This window comes from Triticum dicoccoides, chromosome 7B (genome assembly GCF_002162155.2).
Source record: "Triticum dicoccoides isolate Atlit2015 ecotype Zavitan chromosome 7B, WEW_v2.0, whole genome shotgun sequence".
In the NCBI taxonomy this organism is placed as follows: Eukaryota; Viridiplantae; Streptophyta; class Magnoliopsida; order Poales; family Poaceae; genus Triticum; species Triticum dicoccoides.
Window position 1 is genome coordinate 596,293,665 of NC_041393.1, and position 9,486 is coordinate 596,303,150.

Below are 9,486 nucleotides of genomic sequence, written 5' to 3' on the forward strand. Positions count from 1 at the left end.
CTTGGACTGCAGCTAAGCCCCCGAGTGAGAGGTTTGCTCTTCACTCGGTGGGATTTTGATAACTTAGGCGAGTACTTGGACTGCAGCTAAGCCTCCGAGTGGAAGTCTGGCTTACCACTCGGTAGGATTTTCATAACTTAGGCAAGCACTGGGCTGCAGCTAAGCCCCCGAGTGAGAGGTTTGCTCTTCACTCGGTAGGATTTCGGTAACTTAGGCGAGTACTTGGACTGCAGCTAAGCCCCCGAGTGGGAGGTTTGCTCTTCACTCGGTAGGATTTCGATAACTTAGGCGAGTACTTGGACTGCAGCTAAGCCTCCGAGTGGAAGTCTGGCTTACCACTCGGTAGGATTTTTGATAACTTAGGCGAAACGGATTCGCAGCTAAGCCTCCGAGTGGGAGTCTGGCTCACCACTCGGTAGGATTTTTTACAAACTTAGGCGGAATGGATTCGCGGCTAAGTCACCCACTGAGGGGGGATTTTATTGGACAAAATAAAAAGTGACAAAAATTATGGAGGAACTATGACACTATTATTTTGAGGTCCATGAACTACAGAAGTACTTTATTGCAACTCATCCGAGTGATAAAACTTAAGTGTAAAATGGGCGGAGTAGTTCCGCGTTCCAAGCTCGGGGCTCGTCGATATTATGCTCGACATTGTAAAGACGGTACGCCCCGTTGTGAAGAACTTTGGTGACGATGAAGGGTCCTTCCCAAGAAGGAGCAAGCTTGTGTTGTTTCTTCTGATCCACTCGGAGAACTAAATCTCCTTCTTGGAAGGCTCGACCTCTCACATTTCTGGCGTGGAAACGACGCAAATCTTGTTGGTAGATGGTCGACTGGATCAGAGCCATCTCCCTTTCTTCCTCTAAAAGGTCGACTGCGTCCTACCGCGCTTGTTCAGCTTCTGCTTCGTTGTAGATTTCAACTTGAGGAGCATTGTGGAGAAGATCACTCGGCAAGACTGCTTCAGCTCCGTAGACCAAGAAGAATGGAGTTCTTCCGGTCGACCGATTAGGTGTGGTCCGCAGTCCCCAAAGCACTGAGGGAAGTTCGTCGACCCAAGCTCCAGCTGCATGCTTGAGATCACGCATCAGTCGGGGTTTCAATCCCTTGAGAATCAGGCCATTGGCTCGCTCCGCTTGTCCATTCGACTGCGGATGGGCGACTGAAGCGTAGTCGACTCGAGTGCCTTGAGAGTTACAGAAATCTCTGAATTCCTCTGAGTCAAAGTTCGACCCATTATCCGTAATGATGCTGTGAGGGACTCCATATCTGAATATTAGTTCCCTGATGAAGCTAACAGCAGTACCGGCGTCAAGGTTCTTGATTGGTTTAGCCTCAATCCACTTGGTGAACTTGTCGACTGCCACCAGCACATGCGTGAAGCCACTTCGCCCTGTTCTCAAAGGACCGACCATGTCCAACCCCCATACTGCGAAAGTCCAGACGAGTGGAATGGTCTTCAGGGCTGATGCAGGCTTGTGCGACATATTCGAGTAAAATTGACATCCCTCGCACTTATCTACTATCTCCTTTGCCATCTCATTCGCCTTTGGCCAGTAAACTCCGGCTCGGTATGCTTTGGCCACGATAGTCCGAGAGGACGCATGATGACCGCAGGTCCCTGAGTGAATATCATTAAGGATGATTCGACCTTCTTCTGGCGTTATGCACTTCTGACCAACTCCAGTCGCGCTTTCTCTGTATAACTGTCCTTTGATTACGGTAAAGGCCTTAGATCGACGGACGATCTGTCGAGCCTCTTCCTCATCCTCCGGGAGCTCTTTTCTCAGGATATATGCGATATATGGAACTGTCCAATCGGGAATGACCACCAAGATCTCCATAACCAAGTCGACTACTGCTGGGACTTCAACCTCAGTCGGATCTGTGGCACTCTTGGGCTGTGGAGCTTCTTCGGTGAAAGGATCTTCTTTGACTGACGGAGTGTGTATATGCTCCAAGAACACACCACTCGGAATGGCTTCTCTCTTGGAACCTATCTTTGCTAGATCATCAGCTGCTTGATTTTTCAGTCGGGGTATATGATGGAGCTCCAACCCCTCAAACTTCTTTTCCAGCTTCCTCACTGCACTGCAGTATCCAGTCATGGCTGGGCTTCTCACATCCCACTCCTTCATCACTTGGTTGACCACTAAATCCGAGTCGCCATAGACCATCAGGCGACGGACGCCGAGTGAAATGGCCATGCGCAACCCATATAAGAGGGCCTCATATTCTGCCTCATTGTTGGAGGAATCAAAGTGAATCTGGAGCACATATCTGAGCTTATCTCCTCTGGGGGAAACCAGGACAACCCCAGCACCGGAACCATTCAACATCTTAGAGCCATCAAAGAACATGGTCCAATGCTCCGAGTGAACTTCAGTCGGCTGCTGCTGTTCAATCCACTCGGCGAGGAAATATGCTATTGCCTGGGACTTAATGGCTTTCTTTGCCTCAAACTTGATATCAAGGGGAAGAAGTTCAATCGCCCATTTAGCCACTCGACCAGTTGCATCTCTGTTGTGCAAAATCTCTGATAGTGGAGCGTCGCTGACGACTGTGATGGAGTGATCAGAGAAATAATGAGAAACCTTCTTTGTGGTCATGTATATTCCATACACAAGCTTCTGATAATGAGGATATCTCTGCTTGGATGGAGTCAAGACTTCAGACAAATAATACACTGGACGCTGAACTTTGAGAGCTTTTCCTTCTTCTTCCCGCTCGACCGTAAGCACAGTACTGACGACTTGTCCTGTGGCTGCGATATAGAGCAACAGAGGCTCTTTGCTGATTGGAGCAGCAAGCACCGGCTGGGTGGAGAGCAGAGCTTTTAGCTCGGCAAACGCTGCATCAGCTTCTGGAGTCCACTCGAACTTGTCTGCCTTCTTCATCAGTCGGTAAAGAGGCAATGCCTTTTCACCGAGTCGTGAGATGAATCGACTTAATGCGGCCAAGCATCCAGTAAGCTTCTGGACATCGTGCACTCGCACAGGGCGTTTCATTCGGAGAATAGTGCCGATCTTCTCTGGATTAGCGTCGATTCCTCGTTCGGAAACGAGAAAACCGAGTAACTTGCCACCAGGAACTCCAAATGTGCACTTTGATGGATTGAGCTTGATATCATACCTTCGGAGGTTGGCAAATGTTTCGGCGAGGTCAGCGAGCAGGTCGAAACCTTTTCGTGACTTGACGACGATATCATCCATATACGCTTCCACATTCCGACTGATTTGAGTGAGTAGACACTTCTAAATCATTCGCATAAATGTGGCTCCGGCATTCTTGCGGCCGAATGGCATGGTGATATAGCAGAAGCACCCGAATGGAGTGATGAAAGCTGTTTTTACCTCGTCGGGTCCATACAGACGGATCTGGTGGTACCCGGAGTAGGCGTCTAGAAAAGACAGTCTCTCGCATCCCGCGGTCGAGTCAACAATTTGATCTATGCGAGGGAGAGGAAAATGATCTTTCGGGCAGGCCCGGTTGATGTGCTTGAAATCAATGCACATTCGGAGTGATTTGTCCTGCTTAGGAACCATGACGACATTAGCGAGCCACTTGGAGTGGTATATCTCTCGGATAAATCCTGCCACCAACAGTCGAGCCACTTCCTCATCAATGGCTTTTCTCTTCTGGACGGCGGACCGCCGAAGATGCTCTTTGACTGGTTTTGCAGATGAGTCGACTCTTAGGCGATGCTCAGCCAGTCCCCTGGGAACACCTGGCATGTCAGCAGGCTTCCATGCAAAAATGTCCCAGTTCTCACGGAGGAACTGGATGAGCACTTCTTCCTATTTCGGGTCGAGTGTTGTGGAGATGTGGGTCGGAGCTGCATCGGGGTCGGTCGGGTGAATGTGAACAGGCTTCGTCTCACCGGACGACTGAAATGCAGACTCTGTGGCGGGTTTCTTCGATCGCAGCAAGTCACTCGGATCTGCGTTTTGCTTGTATTCTTCGAACTCGACCGCTGTCACCTGGGAATCAGCAATCTTTGAGCCTTTCTGGAAGCACTCTTCTGCCTTTTTCCGATCACCGGTGACAGTGATCACTCCTTTGGGGCCGGGCATCTTCAATTTGAGGTACACGTAACAAGGTCGAGCCATGAACCGTGCATAAGCTGGTCTCCCCAAAATGGCATGATATGCACTCTGAAAATCCACGACCTCGAACGTCAACTTCTCTTTGCGAAAATGTTTCGAATCGCCAAACACCCCGTCCAGAGCTATTTGGCCGAGTGACTCGGCTTTCTTTCCTGGTATAACTCCATGAAAGCTCATGTTACTGGTGCTCAGTCGGGACATCGGAATGCCCATTCCTTTCAGTGTGTCTGCATACAGCAAATTCAGCCCACTACCACCGTCCATAAGCACTTTTGTCAGTCGAGTGCCTTCAACAACTGGATCGACCACCAAAGCTTGCCTCCCAGGGGTGGCAATATGAGTCGGGTGATCAGATTGGTCGAAGGTGATGGGTGTTTGGGACCATTTCAGATAATTTGCTTTTGCTGGGGCAACCATGTTCACCTCACGGTTAATAACTTTCAATCGACTCTTGCTCTCCACATCTGCAAAGATCATCAGAGTAGAGTTGATATGCGGATATCCTTCCTCACTGTCCTCCTTGTCTTCGGCCTTGTCTGACTCCTTCTCCTTGTTATTAGACTGTTTTCCCTGAAACTGCTGGATCAGGAGTCGACATTGGCGAGTGGTGTGCTTCGAGTAGATGACATTCCCCTCTTCGTCTTTCTTCGTGTGGATGTGACACGGCATATCCATCACGTCGTTCCCTTCTTTATCCTTTACCTTCTTAGGGTTCCAGGATCCTTTTGGTTTCCCTTTAAACTTTCCCTGAGTCACGGCCAGAGCCTCTCCAGGAGCTGCCGGTTCAGCCTTCCGCTTCTGTTTCCGACTGGTGTTTCCCTTTTCCGACTGACTCGGCTTGTGCTTGCCGCTTCGGAGTCGGTCTTCTTCGCCGTTGGCGTACTTGGTAGCAATCTCCATCATCCGACTCAAGGTCATGTCACCGGTTCGACCAAACTTCAAACTCAATTCTCTGTTCTTGACGCCATCTTTAAAGGCGCAGACTGCCTGATGATCAGACACATTCTCCACAGTATGGTGCAAAGTGATCCATCTCTGAATATACTCTCTGAGAGTCTCATTGGTCTTCTGCACGCAGACTTGCAACTCCGTCAGTCCAGCCGGTCGCTGGCAAGTTCCTTCAAACGTTCTGATGAACACTCGGGACAGATCTTCCCAAGTGTAAATGCTGCTAGGAGGTAATTGAGTCAACCATGCCCTGGCAGAACCTTCCAGCATGAGGGGCAAATGCTTCATGGCCACCTCGTCGTTCCCACCACCAATCTGAACCGCCACTCAGTAGTCCTCAAGCCAAGTTTCAGGCTTAGACTCACCAGTGAACTTGCTGACTCCTGTTGCCAACCTGAAATTGGGAGGGATAACTGCGGCTCTGATAGCTCTGCTGAAACATTCAGGACCAGAAACATGCACTCGACTACTTGTGGGCGCATCTCTGTCGAGTCCGCCTCGATGGGCTCTGTTCCGGTCGACCAAACCTTGCACGATAATGGATCGCGCGTCGAAGCCTGGTTCTCTGGGGTCGACTGGAACTCTTCGCCCCGTACTGAGCTGACGTCTGTCATCTTGCTGCCGAGGAGCGTAAGACCCACCCCTCGGAGGGGAATTGGGCAATCGACGCCTATCATCTCGGTCGAGTCGGTCACCATATTGGTCTCGCCGATTCTCGCGCCCTTCACGCCGCGGAGGCGATCTGGGACTGTGAGCCGACTCAACCGTATTCGCAGCGACGGATCGACTGTGAATTCTGTTGCGCGACTGCGACACGGCCGAATTCTGATCTCCTGCTGCCCGGAGCAGATCCCTGATCTGCATCAAGCCTCTGCCAGCTTCCGACTGAGAGGGCTGGATGGACTCTGCTATACGGGTCGCAGCTGCCAAATTCTGGATTGGGGTTCGATATACCTGAGTCGGCGGGAAGAGTTGACGTCGACTGGTGTCGGGAACTCGTTGCCGCGCGCGCTCGTCGAGTGCTCGCTGAAGATTCTCCAGTCGAGTGCGTTCGGCCAAATTGGCCAAACGTGCCTCCTCCAAGGCGCGAGCCTCGGGGGTTTCTCCTGCGATGGGAGTACGCAGGACATCCACGTTCCTGCGGCGAAGTTCTTCTCTTTGCAGAGAGTCGAGTGGCTCGGGCTGGTACTCTTCGTGGTCTCGTGCGGGGTCGCCTCTGTCGCCTGCTCCACCATCATGGGCGAAGCCAGGGGGACTGCGGGGCCCGTCGACCATCATGATTTCCGCCGCTGGATCACTGCTATCGCACTCGGATGCGGTCTCTACGGAGCCAGTCGACAGATCGAACAGGCCGTAGAGAGATTCGTCGAGCTCGATTGCCGCAACTTGGGTGGTGGCCGTCTGGCGAGCCACCGCGTGCCTCACCCACCGCTGAATCCTCGACCGGCCCAAGCGCTTGCACTGGCGGGAGACCGGGAGGGTGGTCGATGGGGATGTCGACCGATACGGGGTCGACGGTTGCCGCAGCAGAACACCGCGGACACATGCGCGAAAATGTGTCGCACCGTAGACGGGGAGCGCATCAACGTCGAGTGGAGCCTCCTGGAGCCAGGCGGAGTCGTCGGCGATGAAGGTGAGAGCGCCGAGACGGATCTCTCGACCATCGACCAAAACTCCAGCAGCCACCATGATGAAAGTACTCGGAAGAATCGCAACTTCTCCACAAAATTGCTAAAAACACCTGCCCCACGGTGGGCGCCAACTGTCGTGGTTCTAAGTCTGACAGTAGAGTGGGGGTAGGTATAGAGAGGCAAGGTCCTAGCTATGGAGAGGTTGTAAACACAAGAGATGTACGAGTTCAGGCCCTTCTTGGAAGAAGTAAAAGCCCTACGTCTCGGAGCCCAGAGGCGGTCGAGTGGATTGCGTGTATATGAGTTACAGGGTGCCGAACCCTTCTGCCTGTGGAGGGGGGTGGCTTATATAGAGTGCGTCAGGACCCCAGCCAGCCCACGTAACGAAGGGTTTAAGGGACATTAAGTCCGGGGCGTTACTGGTAACGTCCCACATAAAGTGTCTTAACTACCATAAAGTCTACTTAACTACAGGCCGTTGCAGTGCAGAGTGCCTTTTGACCTCCTGGTAGTCGAGTGAGTCTTCGTGGTCGAGTCCTTCAAGTCAGTCGAGTGAGTCCGTCGTTGGTCGACTGGAAGGTGACCTCTTCTAAGGGTGTCCTTGGGCAGGGTATTTAGATCAGGTCTGTGACCCTACCCTAGGTACATGACTCCATCACCCTTCAACTGGACGCCGTGGTCGTGTTTTCTGTCCCTGGCGGCTGGAACCCTAGCCGCCGCCAGGAGACCCAATCTTTCAGCGCCGTCCTCCGGCGGCTCCCCTCCGCCGGCGACCTCGGTCGTCGGTGGTAAGGGGGGTCGTCGGATCCACGCGCGTGGATCATTTTTACTTCCTCGTAGTTTAGATTTTTAGGCTGTTCATCGTCTTTGTTTTGGCGGCGACGATGACAGCGCTGAATAAAGATTCTTCGGATCCTTCCTTGACAAGGCCATTGGTCCTATGGTTGGGGATGGATTTGGAAACCAGTCTGTTCAAGCAAGGATGGCGTGGCGGCGGCGGCATCCTCGTGGTGGACCTGTGTCCTCGGGCTCCGCCGTTGCGCCGGCATTTGCTCCAGCATCGGCGCGGAGCTTGGGAGGTAGTCCAGGAGCGGATGCAGATTGTGGTCTGCATCGACGACATCTGGAAGACGGAACATGTGTTGGGTTCGTGGTTCGTGATGGCAGGTATGGTTTCCTTCCGCGACGTCTTAGTCGCGGCGGGGTGCCAGATCTGAAGTTCGATGGCGTGTCCGGGGTGTTGCCCCGGTCTGTTTCGTTCAACGGTAAGGTCTTCACTTTTGGTGAGCCACCTTGGAGGTCTGCAAAGCTGCATATCAGTGATGGAGCCGCGTCGAGCTCGGGTGAGGAGGTGATCCATCATTCTTTTCTTCGGTGGTTGCTGTCGTGGTGCCGGAGGCAGGTGATGGGCGTTAGTGTCAAGCTCAGAAATGTTCTGGTATCTTTTCAGTTTTGTCATGTCGGCCCTTACGTGACTTGTACTTTAATCTTTATGATATGAATGAGACACGTATTATCATGCAAAAAAAAGGATTGCTAGCTATTTACTTTGTCTCACAAAAAAAGGCTATTTACTTCATCTATTGATTCGTAAGATCCAGGACTCTGACGCCCACATGCAATCGGATCCATCCATCGTGTACTCTTAGACATGCAATTAGAGTACAACGGCTATTCATGGGTGATATATTCTCTAGAATTATCGTGGAGCCCTATTGTAGCGCCTCCAATTAGTAATACTAGTAGTATACGACAAGATTGACATGCTAATCACTTGTGCTTTAAAAAATGGACATGCTAATCGTTGTGTTGTGGGTGCTGTCACGCACACCAGATGCCAACTTCGTCACAACTTTGTCTATTGCTCGCATTCGGATGCAATCAAATGGGGAATTAGGATGTTCCTGATTTTCTTTATGGAGGGAACAAATGGGGAAATCTCCTCTGGAATTTCCTAGCTATTTTAAGGGCACTCCGGAGGAGTTCGTTGAACATCTGCGGAGGAGACGTCTGGGATCTGGTTTACTATTTTCCATTGGTCATTGAGCCAAGCGTTTTCCATTGAGTATGGGTATCAGCACTTGATTTCCTCATTAATATTGATATTGGGAAAGATATATGATAGTTGGAAATATGGTATCAGCAATAGGTGAACCAAGCATTTTCTCGCTAGAAGTATGTTAATTTCCTTATTTTCTCAGATATTTTGAACTATGTAACTATTATTTGATGCAATAAAGTGCGTCAAACGGCATTCCCTTAGAAAAAAAAGTTGATATCATCTGTTCTCCAGAAAAGAGGAAATTAAAGCACCAACTGGTACGTGCTTCTTTTGCGCTTATAGCATTTTAACAGATATGGTAGTTGTGAATGTTAAACGTGTTATGCTGTCACATATCTGCACCGCACCTGGAGGTAGTTAGGACATGTTATTTCTTTCATATCTTCCTCTCCAAGTTCTATCTCCTCCTAGAATATCTCCCTCTCTCCTTGTGTAATCTGAACTGCATTGTATGCGCTATGTGGAAAGTGCGCCCCACTATATAAACATGAACCCGTCGGCCTCAACAGGTAAGACGTTTCCAGCTATCGCACATGGTAGTCAGAGCTATCCTTTTCCCATCTAAGCTTTCTGCAAACTCCATCTAGCCCTAGCCATGTCTTCCTCCTCCGGCGCCTTCCAACCTAGCCTCAATGGCCAGGTCACCGAGAAGCTAACGTGCACAAATTATGTGCTATGGCGCATGCAGGTCATCTCCCAGCTGTGTGGCGCCGGTGTCTTCGGCCACGTCGAC